This window comes from Thermobia domestica, chromosome 2 (genome assembly GCF_964235325.1).
Source record: "Thermobia domestica chromosome 2, izTheDome1.hap1.1, whole genome shotgun sequence".
Taxonomy (NCBI): domain Eukaryota; kingdom Metazoa; phylum Arthropoda; class Insecta; order Zygentoma; family Lepismatidae; genus Thermobia; species Thermobia domestica.
Window position 1 is genome coordinate 48,754,405 of NC_137455.1, and position 16,924 is coordinate 48,771,328.

General features: G+C 36.9%; 1 protein-coding gene across 2 annotated transcripts in view; it reads left to right on the forward strand.

Annotated features, from left to right (window-relative positions):
- The first annotated feature begins 8,453 nt into the window (after positions 1-8,453).
- neb (kinesin family member nebbish) overlaps positions 8,454-16,924 on the forward strand; it is a 194,969-nt gene continuing 186,498 nt past the window's right edge. For both annotated transcript variants that reach the window (XM_081741070.1, XM_081741077.1), the window contains exon 1: positions 8,454-8,610. The gene's annotated coding sequence lies outside the window, so the exon portion shown is untranslated. The remainder of the gene's footprint in view (positions 8,611-16,924) is intronic.

The following is a 16,924-nucleotide window of genomic DNA, read 5'->3' on the forward strand; positions in this document are numbered from 1 at the left end:
GATGTTGTTTCTGTTTATAGATATCAGTACATAAATAATAATAATAATAATAATAATAATAATAATAATAATAATAATAATAAACACAATGTAATGATACACACACACACACACACACACACACACACATATATATATATATATATATATATATATATATATATATATATATATATTGAGTACTAAATATACCTATATCATGTGTTTGAGTACTAATTTTTCTTTTTAAAAAATGTGTTGAAAATATTAAAATCTCTGCAATGTAAAATATAAGTTAGGATTTGGGGGGCGCCAAGGAGTCACTTTTCCCGAGTGAAAATTTTGCCTTGGTCCGCCCCTGTTGATATTAGTTGTTGTGATCTTTATAATATAAATTTTAGTTCATGTAATAGAAGCTTAAGATGGAAGCCTAAATAAATTAGCTGTGGTATTGCAAAGATAATAATTATGTTAAGAAATCATCAAAAAAATTGATTCGGCATAGTTATAGTTGGTACCTTGAATGATTAAATATTGCACAGATTGAGGAACTTCAATAAACAGTATAGCAACATAATTTAAACCTGTCTCTATAGTCGTAAAATTAGGAATATATAGTGTTATAAGCGGAGTTATGGGGGCATTGCCTCCCAACTTTTTGACAAAAAATAAAAATGCCACCTACCCCATAAGCAATTGTCCGCCGCACATCGTCGGGCCGATCGCTACTATGGCGGTATATAAGCGGATTTCGAGCGGGAACGAGGCGAGACATCGAGTCGGTTGAGTAACTGCAACCACTGGCGGACCGATGACGGTTTTGTCGGGGTAACCGCGAACACGGTACTGCGACGGATGTAGCCTTCGGACCATACGCTGATCGTGGCGGTTGACCCTGCTTACGGTCCTGTGGCGGGAACGGATCGGCTTTGCATTACCCACAATTCTTCACTCTTCGCGTGGTGAACGTCATTTGTTCTGGTTTTTATATGAAGAGAACTCGGTAACGTCTGTTGACCTAGGATATAAGAGTAACAGGTGGCAGCACTGTACTCATGTAACTATTGTCAGACAGTTCGTTGGCTTACAAAACTATTTTCGTGACCGGTTACTGCTGAACATGTTGCGTTATTTGTTACTTGGCAAAATTTCAAATATACTGCCTAAAGCTTTGCTCATTGCAAACAATCAACTCCAAAATTACTATTCTCACTAACAATTACGAGATGGTCGTTCAAATATGCTTGGAAGGTATTGCCTTCTACAGCCCACCCATTTCCGGATGGGGCTGGAATTCTTGAAAAAAAATGGTGTTAAATCTTTGTATTTTAACCATGCATTGGCATAAAGGTTTCAGCGCTTAAGTGCCAATACGTTTCCAAAATTGGGAGTAGATGATTAAAGGCGGCATGAAGAGAAATTTCTGGGGGCAATCCGCTGTGGTTTGCGGTAGATCCGATTACGTCTTGCACATTGGGAAATACGTGGAGGGATTTCAGCGGCTGGGTATCGGCTAAAGGCGGGGGAGCAGCGGGATTATGGCGGATACCCCGCCGGCGGGACGAAGGCGTAATTGGTGTAATCGAGGAGGTGGCCCGGAGGCGGCGTCCGCCAGCGGCCCGCCATTCGCACGTCGATGGGCCTACGGCGGCCCGCTGGCGGAATGTTTATGGGATATAAGGTGACCACCTACCAAGACCTCCGAGACCGACCAAAAGGTCTGCCCCCCAGCAGACAATTCCTAGCCTCGCCTTTGCATAGTTTGCTTTATCAAAAGTACCAAATTCAGTCATTATGCTATAATTAAAATCTTCGGCAAAAGTGACAGCTTTTACGTAGCTGGTAGAAAGCAAATTATTATACGGGGAGTTTTATTATACGCTCAAATTAGAAACAAAAATTAGAACTCCCGTATTTGCTGTAGACCTATATCCAGATAACTTCTTAGACTTACAGTACTTTTTTCATTTATTCATTCTGTACAAACTTGGAAATAAATTTCCAATACTACATGGGATTTGTCATGTTTAATTGAAACAGTACACATAATAAACACATTTGTTAAATATAATTAACACATTTATATATTGTAGAAGTTCGAAATATAATAATACCAATATTACAACATATCTCATACATGAATTGACTTATTTTATTAACTTACACTAAAATACAAATTGCTGAGCAAAGCAACGTTTATTACAAAATAATAAATGTGTAACAGTTTCGCCAACTAACTGAACATATTGGCTTCATCAGACACTCTCTGATGATCTGTCTGATGAAGCCAATACGTTCAATTAGTTGCCGAAATTGTAACTTATTTATTATTTTGTAATAAACGTTGCTTTGCTCAGCAATTTGTATTTTAGTGTAAGTTATTGAATATAGCAAAGCTAGTATGAATCAGTTAGTTATTTTATTATTTTACTATTACTATTTACATTGTAACTATTTACTTTGTTATATTCGTATATTGTTCTGCAGTTGTTCATGTCGTGTCGGTTTTGTATTTGTTGTTGAAGAACCGCCACTGTCCCAGGTTCTTGCTGGAGCTATCTTGAAATGCATTAGCTCATGGTGGTCTTGGCATGTGGTACATCAGGCGATGTGGTTGGCGGATGCCGATTTTCCTCAGATGTGGACCTTCGGAGTTCTAGATCTGCTGCTAGAATGTTGTAGAGCGCTGGACGCGAAGTTCGCTGAGGAGGTCGCGGTCTAAAGAGGACTAGCTCGGGAGAGTAATGCTCCCGGAAGTATAAACGAGAGACAGAGTTCTGATTGGTTGGCGTTATCCACTTCTTGCCACGTTGCATTAAAATAGCAAAATCAAACGCTGGCTGCTGCCGGCCGAGTGGGCTAGCGCTATATACTAGTAATAAAAGTCTCTTTTGGCGCGAGTTCAAACCCGGCCCAAGGAAAGTTTTTTTTACATTTTTTTACATTTTTATAACACTTATTAAATTAAAATAATATGAAAATAATACTTTAAAAAGTGATGTATTTAATTTTGTGCAGATAAGTAGTTGTAGTACTTATGCCCTTGTACTCCATGATATAGGGCTCGTTTTGTTTCCCTTGTACTTCATGATATAAATTTTGTGACAGACTTAAAACAACTGGCTAGGATAGCGCGTAAAACAGCTGGCTAGAGTAGCGCGCGGAAAAACGTACTTCCGGGAGTATTACTCTCCCGAGCGGGTCGTGTCTAAAGCCTGTCTCAGACGGGACTGAAGTAAGGCTGCGATTCACGATCTAAAACACTCGACCTTACTTAACGATCGTGCAAGAAGTAACTTGCCCTTAGTTCAGGTTGAAACTTTCTGCTGCCTTTATTTGGATTCTGACTTGGAAGAAATAGAAGAAGTTCCTATTTTCTTCTGGACTTCCATACAGCTACCAATCAGAAAGGAGTAGCGCCTGACGACATTCAACTCTATTTCTCGCTGTAATTTCAAAACAATGCTGCCTGGACAAGAGAAGCATTAACCCTTAGGGGATCTTATGGTACATTTTGTACCATACGCATTTTTCATGGTACATTGCGTTATTTCTCTTCTATTTGAGCTTTTTCGTCCGTTTTTTTTTTTTTTTTTTGTTTTTCAAGTCCAGAGACATTGTAGAAGACATTACGTATGGTTTCAGACCGTCCTGCGTCCAGACATGGGAGGTGATGACGTCATAATCTTAAAATGTATTTTTTCCCTTTTTAAGCCTATGTTCATTATTTTTTGGCGGGCTTATTTTTGAACGTAGAAGATTGAAATTTCGCACAAACATTCAGTCCACCGAGTAGTATTTACCAGATTTTTTGTTCCGATGTCAGTGTTAAAACAGGGGGGTAACCAGATTGGTAAAGGGGTAAAAAAGGGATATTTTTACCCCAAAAATCCCGTTTTTCAGAATTTCCTCCTCACATACAAGATGGAGACACGCGAGTCATACCGTCTGAAAGGCAGTTTCATTCTGAAGAGAATGACGGTCGAATCATTATCCTAGGGTAATTAGGGACGTCTCAGGGATTTTTTGAAAAATATACTTCTATATAGGGAAAAATGGGACATGGTCGGTATATTTTTTTTTGGCGGGCTTGTTTTTGAACATAGAAGATTGAAATTTCGCACAAACATTCAGTCCATCGAGTAGTATTTACCAGATTTTTTGTTCCGATGTCAGTGTTAAAACAGGGGGGGAATCAGAGGGGCAAAGGGGTAAAAAAGGGATATTTTTACCCCAAAAATCCCGTTTTTCAGGATTTCCCCCCTCACATACACGAAGGAGACACGTGAGTCATACCGTCTGAAAGGCAGTTTCATTCTGAAGAGAATGACGGTCGAATCATTATCCTACGGTAATTAGGGACGTCTCAGGGTTTTTTTTGAAAAATATACTTCTATATAGGGAAAAATGGGACATGGTCGGTATATTTTTTTTTGGCGGGCTTACTTTTGCACCTACAAGATTGAAATTGTGCACAAATTTTCAGCCTACCTAGTAGTATTTATCAGATTTTTTTCAGATCTCTGCATTAAAACGGGGGGTCCAGAGGGGGGAAAATTGGAAAAAGGGATTTTTAGACCCAAAAAATCCCGTTTTTGGTGATTTTTCCCGCCTGACATACATGATGGAGACACGTGAGTCATACCGTCTGAAAGGCAGTTCCATTCTGAAGAGAATGACGGTCGAATTATTATTCTAGGGCAATTAGGGCCGTCTCAGTGAATTTTTATCCAAATATACTTCTGTATAGGGTAAAAGTGGGGCATGGTCGGGAAATTTTTCCTGGCGGGCCTATTTTTTCACGTAGAAGATTGAAATTTTGCACAAACATTCAGTCCACCGAGTAGTATTTACCAGAATTTTTTTCCGATTTCTGCGTAAAAACAGAGGGGTCCAGAGGGGCAAAAGTTGAAAAAAGGAATTTTTAGTCCCAAAAAATCCCTTTGGTTGGGATTTTCCCGCCTTACATACATGATAGAGACACGTGAGTCATACCGTCTGAAAGGCAGTTCTATTCTGAAGAGAATGATGGGCGAAACATGACCCTAGGGTAATTAGGGATGTCTCAGGAAATTTTTTCCCTGAGATCATGGTGTTTTGTGGTAGTTTTGGGCATGGTGGGAATTCCTGATAATATTTCTCCCGCCCTTACTATTCAAGATAGAAACTTGGAATTTGGTACACACACTTAGTTTACCAAGTACTATTTATCAGATTTTTTGGAGGTCTCTACGTACACACGGGGGGGGGGGGCAGGGGGCCCAAAGTTGGACAAAAAAATTCCCCTCAAAATTTTCCCTTTGACATCAATTTTCCCTCTCCTGCTATATGGTATGGACATGCAAGTGATACCATTTGAAAGTCAGCTCTATTCTGAAGAGAACGAGGTATGAACCATGATCGTAGGATAAATAGTGACGATGCAGTAGCTGCTTGACTGAAAGTCTCAAAAATAGCCCAAAAACACAAGATCTCAAAAAGGTTAATGATATTAATAGTCATATGAAAAATATGATTTTTTGTATAACGTGAAGCACGATTTATATATATATATTATTTTTTAAGAAAATGCAAGAATAGAGACCTTAGAGAAGGTATGCAGTTAAGTAGGTAGTGTCCGCCCGAACATTACAGGTGTGAACAAATGTAATTATATATTTTAAAAGAATAAAAATAGGTGATTTAAGAATATTGTGCAATTTATATACCAAAAAATGTAACATGTTTTTAAAAAGCATGCAGGTTTACTTTTGGCGCACCACTCGAAATAATTGTTCAAAAATTAGAATTCCTTCACTAATGTCCTTCTTATTGTATTCTAAATGATTTGTGCTGAGCGACATGGAAATATCCACATGGCATAGTTAAAATTCAAGGGGGTATCATAAGCAATAGTTGAAAAATTTTAATTCTTTTACTATTTGCGTATAAATACAGCGTCCGGATGTATGCATAAAAACTACAGTCCAAAAAACACAAGACAACCTGCGCTAGGTCGCTAATAAAAAGCACGAATGCTATCTAACTGAAGCTGGAGGGCCCTAGTGTTAGCGAGGGGGTACGTCAGCGAAGGTGGTTATCCGCATAAGCAAAGGTAGTGAAAACGAATGGGTTTTAGCAATGATACGAGTTTCAATAGCATTTGTCATGGTTTCATACTAATAGCATTCTACTTGTAAACAAAATACAACTTCTGTACACTTGTGCAGAAATTCATCACCGGTGGAAAATAGTTTCTATACAGGCATCTTTCATATGAACTCACTTATTTTATCCGTCATAAAGCACTTGCAATAATTTTACACTAATAATCCTACACTTATAAACATAAAATTGAGATGTGGTGTGCCAAAAGTAAACCAGCACCAGAAACAGGAACAATGAGAGTTAATTGTCATCAGTATTGTGTGGCCTTCGTGCAATTTTAGGGAACATTCTACAATGCTGGCACAATACCAAAAGACCGGGTGTAGTGCATGAGAGGAGCTCCCGGCGGGGTATAAGATTACTTTATGGACTATGTGGGCATTTTTGTGGGTAGTGAGCTGAGGGGATAAACTCAGTACCTATACTAGAAAATTGCTCTTTCTTCTTTATTTTAGCTTTCTGCGCCTGATAACTGCCCTCATTTACATATTTGGACAAGTCATTTGATTTTCAGTTCTACAATCTGGTGGATACAAGGATCTACAGACCTTTTTTCAGCTGATACAGACTCCCTCATGTTCGCATCTCACTGCCGAATTTTCGGAGTTACTAATTTCAATAGCATATGTAATTCTCTATAGTCCATTCTGTAGATTTTTTTATGTAGGAACGAGGATCTTCTGCAAGTAGTTTATTATTCACACCTGAAAATACGGTGCTTTCCTGTGCATTATTGCGGCGAAGAATTCGCTCCCTCTTTGCTCTTTCTCTCTGTCTTTCGGTTTTTTTGGGGGGAGGAGGGGAGGGCGGATTTTGTGTCGACCACAGAGCAGATATCGCTGCTACGGCTACTTAATCCTCTTCGGATGAACTCATATTGTGGAATAGAAAAACAATCATATTTATAATTACTATAGTTGATTGTCCTGTGCATAACACATTCTTCATGTGTTTTTCGTCTGTTTAATACAGCGACCACGAGAGGCTCTGCTTCTAAAACCTACCTAGTTTTTAGGATCGTCTGAGACCCCTACATCACCTCAGGATAAAAAAAAATGCATGAAAGTTTGATTTAAGCAACACTGTCAAGTTGTAACCTGGGTTGAGGCTTTAGTTCAGATCCGTGTGAGACGGGCTTAAGTCTTCATGGACTTGGGCGATGCTTGTGTCCCAAGAGTGACCGGAGATGGCTTTTGCTGATCTATTCTGGACCACCTGAAGGTGTCAGGTGGGCCGGTGCTGCGTGTTCCCATGCTTGCTGGGAGTACATGAGTATCGGTTGATACCTATGCGGTACAGGTGGATGGGTGCTTCTGTTGTAAATTGGTTATTTAGTAAGAGTGGAAGGAGGGCTCTCAGTCTGGTTGTTCCTTTCTTGGCTGTGTTTCGGAGGTGGGTCTCGAAGATCAACTTTTTGTCGAGGAGCACACCCAGGTATTTGCGTTGGGCTGTGGTTGGAGGACGGTGCCTTGGAGGGTGGTTGTAATGGGTCGTGGTCGTCTGTTTTTTGTGAAGTCCACCAATGTCAATTTGGTGGAGATGATTTTGATTTTCCATTGGCGGCTCAAGTTGTGCAGGAGGTCATAGTGTCTCTGCAGGTATAGTTGGGCGTAACGGTAATTGGTATGGCTTGCGAAAATGGCCGTGTCATTCGCGAACGTTGCGACCACGGTGTTCCTTGTGGTTTGTACGTCGTACGTGTACACATTGTACAGAAGTGGTGATAGGCAGTTCCCTGGGGTACTCCTTCCTGGATGCGTTCTGCTTCTGCGAGATTACCGGCGTGGTGCACTCTGAATGTTCTTCCTGATTTGAACTGTTGAATCCACTTTTCAAAGTTCGTTGTTTTTTTTAATATTCCATGTATGATCAAATATTTCCGCTTTTCTTTTAAATTATAATAAAAAGAAAGTAGCAGAAATTTCTATTTCTTAGAACCATCATTCCGTACCTATAAATTCGTATTAGTTTTCCTGAAATTCTATTCTATTCTATACGTACCTATAATATTCTATTCAACTCACACGTTGACGTTGTGAACAATTTGTATGAAAAAGGATGAAAATAAATACAACACAATACAATATACCAGAATTTTTTTGACCGCAACGCAACGCGAAAAGTGGAACAAACAAAGTGCTATACTTTTATCGGAAAATAAAGTAAATTTTTTGCGTTACGATGACTCAAAGACAATCGGAATGAAATTCATATTTCTTTATTTGTGTTGTGTCACATTTCGTTTAATTTGCATGAATATAGTCGAATTGAGACGTTTGTATTCAAAGAGTATTGATATTGATACATCGGAGACGAGTTTATCGTCTGAACACTACCGCATATGTACACGGAACAGTGCATCTACCAATCAGGAAACGGAGCATCGAACCCGCAAGTTTTTAAGTGTCTTGGAAGTTGAGAATGTGTGTTTTTATTACTTTTATAGGAAAGTAAATGCATTTTGTTTTAAAAGAGTTGTTAGAGGTAATGTATCATTATTTGACTAATCCAGAGACTTAAGTATAAATATTACTTTATTAGAACTCTTATAATTTTTGCAAAGGTTAATAATATGTTCTCTAATCAAAACAAATATTCATACAGAATCGTTAACATCTCTAGCTACTTAATGTAAACTGTATATAAAGTTTGTACTATTTAGAATATATTACCATAATCTATGGTATTACAATTTAGTGAAATTCATAATGGAAAAGAAAGCTACAGTGCTAGACTAATTTTCACGTTGAAACAGACACATATGTGTTAATTGAGATCACAAAAGAAAAAATGACAGAACCAGTTTCGGGGGCATAAATTTGTAAAATTTACGAAAGAGACGTCACTTGATTTTGCAATAGGATTGTATGAGTAATCGAAATATATCGGGGTCTTACCTCTTAACGTGTATAATGAACAAATACAGGGTGTCTACTGATACTGGAAATACTTGAAATACTGGATTCTACTGGAATTTAATTTTGATAATGGAAATACTGAAAATATACAGGAATTTTGATCCAAATACTGGAAAAATTATGAAATATATACCCCCCTGATCTGCATTTCTTCTATGTTCTATTACTACTTCTACATGAAATACCATAAATTTTCTACGTAGTGCAATAGTAGGAAGTATCCATGTGGACAAGACATGCGATATGCGTTAAATCCCCCCCCACACACATAGTCATAGATAAAGTACAAGGGCACTACACATGCAGATATAAAGTACAGTACGTTCTTTTTTATTTTCGTATCAGTCGATAAGTAAATAAAAGTCGCTTTGTTACCCGCTTTGTAAGTTCGTACATACTCAATGAATAACCCCTAAAAGTATGAGTGTCCTGCTCCTTCGGGAACTGATGCAGCTTCATGTATACTATATCCAAATCATCATTCTTCATAATCCACCCTGCAAGTCCAGGGTAATAACAATATTGCATTATAACTAGAATAGAATGATATACAATTATTTATACACGTTATAATATAACTCAATAATGCATTTAAATAATACAAATAATTGCCTCTATGACTTATTGTATCAGGCCTGCGAGCAGAGTGTCTACGGCCAGTGAAAGTCATGAATTGAGGTTGTCGGTCAAAGGAAAGTAGTGAAATTTATGAAAAAAAGTTATTTTATAAAACAGCATTAATTAATGTAATACAGTACAGTTATTGAAATATTAGATTGTTATTTTCCCTAATGATCCGGCGTTAAGAGGTGACGCCACCTCTCTTGGGGTTGCAGATAGTCACTAACTTCCGCCTTTCTACTAATATTGTGTTCAGTTTCCGCTTTTTTCTTCCTTTTTTTTTCAATACCTCACGTATAATAACAATGAATGCATTATATTATATGCAATTCTTCAAGTACAGTATATAGGCTGAAACAAACTAGTCTGTGAAGTCAGTAAAAGTATACCCAATGATGGGAAACTGAGGGCCAGTTTTAATGCTTGGTATGGATGTGGCTAATTGCTTGTGTAAAGATTTCAGCGCTTTCGTGAGCAGCCACATATACCTAATCATTTGTATTTCAAAGAAATCAAGGCTAACTAAATTTATTAAAAATAAAACATTCATTTGATAGTAAAGCGATTACAAACCTGAAATCATCAAGAGTGTGATTATTCCTTTAAAAAAAAGAAAAAGAAAAAAGCTTTTAAAAAATCATTGTATTAGATACTGGAATTTTGCTGATATTTTCACTGAATATGCTGGAATTTTGAAATCGAATATACTGGAATATACTTGGAATTTCGAGTAAACACCTTGAAATACGAAATGTAAAGTGTGCTCTTTTATAGCTATATACTGTAGTAGGGTGCAATCCTATTTTATGAATCCATAGATCTGTACAATCATTCACTTTGATTGATCATCTTTTAGCCTAAAGGGAATAATCATGGGACGAATCAATCTATTTTTTTCCTCGTGAACTGTATTCTTATGACAATGCAGTATGTTAAGTTATGATCCGAAACAACAGAGTTCGCCTACGAGTAAGGCAGGCAACATGAGGAACACAGTGTGTTTCTACTATACTCGCTGCCGCAGTGACTACCAATTTCGCCCTGTTTTGACTCTATTAGATACATTTTTTGCATTTAGTGCCAACCTTGGACATTTTTTTTTTTTTTTTTTTTTGCAATGTAGTTTTTATGGCATATTTGTAAAACTGTACTTAAACCCGTAATATAAAGCCCTCTTAAAGAAAATCTGCACCTAGGAACCCACCTCCTCCCACAAGAAACAGTTCAGAAGGTACTAGTAGCTGCATTATTGATATAAATTCAGGCAGGAGAGTTACCGTGATGGTCTCAGATGTTATTCAATTTAACAGATGTTGAAATTCAAGACAAAGTAAAAAACACGTAGTTTTTTGTTTTGTCTAAAAGAAATTCCTGGCCGAGATACAGGCCGCCAAAGATGTCACCTCGCGCGCCATTTCTTACGTGCAGTTTCGGCAAAATATTAAAATATTCTATCTGGATCAGTTCAAGATATTTTGTTGCTTTTCGTTTTATTTGAAAGATTATAATTTACTGATTCAAATGATATCCTCCGTTTGGAAATATAAAGGTGTATCAAAAGGTAAGGTGAATTTTCGATTTACTGAAAAACGTGCAGAGATAAATGTTTCAAACTGTATCATATTTGGTACATTTTATCATACTAACATACAACATAGATATAGGTACCATTGGGATGCAAATATATATTCCAACGTGACACCAAATCGTCCATGCCCTTTGCAAAGAAATGTTGTTCCATGTTTCCGGCGGGTTCTAGAATACAGGTCCCCCTTCTGATTGAGCTGTAATAAAGACTGAAAACAACGTGCCCTGCGGGGCTCTAACCTGCCTTCACTCGCTGACGCTCGCTGGGCAATACTATGTCAATTAAATATTAAACTGTGGTACAGAAAGGAACCAACTTACCTACTAACCTATATGGGGTGACCTGTGTTCTAGAACCTTCCCCAGGTTTCCTAACTATGGAAACATAACCTATAGTGCCTCTTCCAATGTATAGTCCAAGTTAGTCATGAACGATACGGTACTTCTCACTGAAGCACATGAGATTTGGAATGTCGTTAATCAGCCACACTCTTCTGTTTTTACGAATCATTGCATCGGCGTCACACACATTCCTATCGGTGGTGGACGTTGCAGGTCTGCCACTCCTGTCATCTGTCACAGTCCTCCTCCATAACACTCTCTCCACCAATTTTCGGTAAATGTCAGATTATTTTTGTTCCATGGCCCATAAACACCGCACACTTGTCGTCTGACTTCCTTCTCTGTGGTATCTTCAACATAAAAACCCTTGGTCTTAGAGGCAGATTCACCTTATTTTTTGATATACCTTTGTGCGTGTCCAAGTCCACAGGTTGTAGCTTTCTACGTCATATTAGTATTACAGTAAATCCCTCCGATTAACGTACTCGACCGAGGTAATCGCTCCAGCTATCTGTTACATTTAACAGAATTCGGAGATTCGCTTAAATGTATTCGACATGGGCTATAGATAGCCGCCGTTATCCTTTAACGAATTGACATTAAAGGACTGAACCGAGATATTCGCTTTAGTCATCTGTTGGAAGAAAAAAGAAAAGAAAAGAAAAAATTCGCTTACATTTATGGTAGGTCCTATATGGGCTGTAGATATTCACCGTTAAAATAGGTATTATCCGTCAGTTCTTCAAAGGATTGATTTCCGTTCTTCAACGGATCGACAGCAGTAACGAATCGTTCAAGCTATCTTTGCAGAAAGCAGAATTGAAAAATTCGCTTACATGTATGGATATGGGCTTTTGATAGCCACCGTAAAATTAATCATTATCCATTAATTTGCTAGCGGATTGACTCCATTAACAAATTTGGCTTCGATAATCGTTTTAGCTATCTCGTACAAAACAAGAATTAAAAAATTCGCTTACGTTTATGGGATATGAGCTATAGATAACTACCGTTAAAGACGCCATTATCCGTTAATATGTTAAATTCGCCGTTAATTCGTTATTGGATTGGCTCCATTAACAAACTCGGCCGAAATAATCGTTCCAGCTATCTATTTCAGAAAACAATTAAGAAATTCGCATCCGTTCAAGAGTTATCGTGCAGAGTAACGGACGAATGTACTAACAACACAATATTATTAAGTCTCACAGCGTGATCCTATAAAAAGGAAAAACTTGAAATCTTTAAAAAATCTACTAGCGAGTAGAAAAATTGTTGCAGATTATAACAATGTTGTTATATTCTATATTAATCACCTTTTAACATTTTTGCTTCAAAGAAACTTAAGATAATCCGATAAATAACAAGCCCGAGAAAACCCACATGGGCTTAGGTAGTTCTGTTTTAAAACGTTTTTCAAACTGTCAAAAATGGAGAAAATTTTAAAATTCAACTCGTTCACAGTTATAAAGAGAAGTTTTGATTCTCATTAGGTTAATCCGTGTGAAGTGATCCAAAGAAGGTTGCTTGATCATTTTAAATTTTTTTATGTATTTTCTATTATACATTGGCAGCACAAGATTTAAAAAAAAAATCCCAGTCCGTTTGTGAGTAGCGGTTACTTTTGTTGAGCAGCTCGTGCCCAGTTAGTGACTTTGCAGACGTTAATATAACCTTTGGACTGGATTATTCAAAATCATTGCGACAAACACAATTTTCTTCAGCATTATCGCTTCTTTAGTTGTGCATCTTAGCGCGAAAAGCTTTAAACTGAATCCTAATAAGTGAAAATTACTCCCTGAGTTTAGTATCGAAATTAAACAAATTCCACTTTTAAGAGTTGAAGTTCATAATCCCGGGGTGAAATATCAAAAGTGATTTTTTTTTTTAAATAATAAGTAGGTTAGTATATATGTTCTATACTCACTATAGGTAGAGTAACAATGTTGATAAATGCTTCCTACTGGTTTTTATAATTTTTTTAACATTTGAAATTGTAGTTTTTGCAAAGATTAATGTATAATATTTCTAGTGGGACATGGAATGTATATATGAAAAAAAAAAAAGCCGTATAAGAACATTTTTGATTGAAATATATTGGATCTTTTGATCAATATATATGTATATATATATATTGATCAAAAGATCCAATATATTTCAATCAAAAATTTTCTTATAAGCCTTATATCTGGAGAATTACATTGAGTGTAGCCAAACCCAAACTATAACTTACCTCAGTATGATATGCTTATTTCGTAAAAAATACGAAAACTCGATTTAGGAGCCGTTCAAAAATTTTGTGGCCTCTGTTCCAAAAACTAATTATTGGCCAAAATCGCAATCTTTTGATTTATTTTTTGGACCATTGTTAAAATTATTTTACAGAATATACATCTATATACTTCTATAGTGAAAATTTCGTATAATAACGGTAACAGTATATATTGAAAATTTAAAAATGATCAAGTAGAAAAAAAATTCTGGATCACTTCATATGGATTGACCCCATTAGGAATAAAATTCAAACTATTTTTAGAATAACATTAATACCAAGTAAGCTCCAATGTATATATTGTGTGACCCTTAATGTCATTAACCAAGAAAATGTCCTTTAAAAGAGAAAATTTAATTTACTTAACATGGCAAGATCCATTTTACTGATCGAAGCTATAAGATACATACTACATAAGAACAGTGAACCTTCTTTTGTACTTCAGCGTTTCATCTATATGCTGAATGGTTTCGACCTTCTCGAAGATTTTGAACGCCATCAATGCTGTCTGCTTCGCTGGAAACATTTTTACTCACATATCTGTCTACATAAATAAATGTAGAAGTAAAGAGGTTGCAAGCGGAATAGTCAAAATTGATGTCAGTCAAAATCTCTGAGAAGGTCAAAATTATTCAATAAATAGGTAGAACCCTGAAGTACAAAGGTAGATCCACTGTTCCTATATCACTGATCTGCTATATAGGTGATCTAGTTTGGGACTATAAATCAATGAACAAAGCACATAAAATCCATTATCCAGGTGAAGATATAAACAAAATTGGGCATTACTAAATGGAAAATGATAAAAACGAAATAATCTGAGACTTAATACTTGAAGTACATACGAGTTATTACAGTAGAACCCCGAAAACTCGGCCTAGTGTGGACCGAAGGATGGCTGAGTTTGTAAAAATGCCGGGTTATCGGGAATCGGTTTAAAAAAGGATAAGTACAAGTATTTCCTCAGAAAATACAATGCTATACTTGTATGCAGGGCTGGCCTTAGGTGGTGCGGGGCGCGATTGGGAAAATTTTGCGGTTCCCCAGGATTACAACTAACTTGCACCAAGGTCTGTATAACATATATAGCACTCTTCCTGCTGGTCAAAGTGGTTAGCGTGTGCGCGTGGTGTACATAGTCTCGAGTTTTTACATCAGTAATAAACTTTGTAGCACTGATAAGACATCTACAATTTTTAACTTTCAAAATTGTGCAAAGGAAAAACAATGCAATCTTACTAAATCAAACGCCGTGAAAACGAAAATGCAGTCAATTTTTTCGTATCACCCTAAGATTTTCTGTTATGATAATGATTAACTGCTGACAGGAGTATATGTATTTTGAGATATAAAATAAAAGGTGTTTATGAAGATAAATTCTAAGTTTCAATGAAAAAAATACATGTATGTGATACTAAACATTGCAAACATATCATTTGCATTTTATATGTGTATCGTGATTAAGTATTCATATACAGTGTGTTCCGGAAAAAGCCGACAAATTTCGCATGTGTTCAGAACATCGATACACAGAAAAAATCCGCAACTTTGATCGAAAACTCTTATACAGAGATAGAGATAATAAAAGGGTACGAGGAATGACCAATTTCAGTAATTACTTTTAATTAACTCTTTATCCGTATTTAAGCGTTTCCGATCAAAATCACAGAAAAAAAGATTCTGAACACATATGATAAGTTTGTCAGTTTATCCCCGGTACACCCTGCATGTTTACTTATAAGCTTGATTAAGAAAAATGATTAACGACAAAGACAGTTTCGAAACAAATTCCCGTTTGGAGCCCTCTTTCAGGAGGAACTAAAAGTAATCTCTCATCATGGACGGGTCCCATTTCCCTTTATAACTTTTTCCATCTGCAAAATGATCTGGTGAGAACGCTCACCCTGTTCATTCCTTATAAACGCTTTTTTTTTTTTTTCAGAGAAATAACTCAAATGAAAATGCAGACAGTGAATGAATTTTAAAATACTTATTTCACCCTTGTGCCTCGCAATTTTTCAAGAAGGTTCTGTACCAGTATTTCATAGTTTCCTTCTCTTACAAGTAAACATATCGCTGTCGAAACCTAGTTTCTTGACCAAACTTGGCAGAGAAGTGTGGAATATTAAGAAACGAGCGTAAGCAAAATTTAAAGTGGTTCCGTCCATAAAGACGCCCGCAGTGGCCAAAAACCTGATTGATCAGAAAAAGCCATAACAATGTGTTTCAAGTTTGAAAATTTCATTTTATTTATAAAACGAGTAAAGGGATGAAAAACAAAAACACATTAACAGACACCGGGAGGAAGTAGACATTTATTTGAGGGTATGCTTATCATGAGTGCCATCTTGAAGTGTGATATCTTGTATTTCGTTCAACTTCTTTAAATAGGAAGAAGTCACATAATAGGGGAAGGCGGGGCAGAACGGGATAGCGGGGTGGAATGGGGTACCCCTCCTATTTCCGCGCTATGGTGCTGCCGCCTTGCGGAAACAGCAGGAAACTAAATGTCGACTCCCTACCAGTGTGTGAATCAAGTGTTTGCGCTCTGTTTTTCGACGCCTGTTGCAACATCAACAGAAACAAAGCTCAAGATAAGTCAAATAAGAATGCACAGAATGCTGAAGTTGTATTTATAGTCCTAGTTGTTGTATGTTTTAATGACTATAGTATGTAATCTTTCCCACGTAGTTACCGCTGACACCATATGAAGCACCAAACATGTGGATTGGGTCGGAACGGGGTAGGGACGAAATGGGCTACTGATATTACATTGCAGCCAGAAAGAAGAAACACAGACCTTCAAGTCAAGAAAACCTAATGTACGCTAATGAGAACATCGTAGGTATAATTAGCTTGAAATCGTTATTGACTGCAGACAAAATGAAATGGTGATGAGACGATCACAAACCTTAAGGAACTGATGGATGACATTTTGCATTGGATTATTCGAGTTAGAAGACAAACCTTCATAAGAGCCACCTATCCAGTACGCACTAGTATACATTCGATTTTCATTACTTGATTAAAAAAAAAAAAATAATAATAATCCACGGGA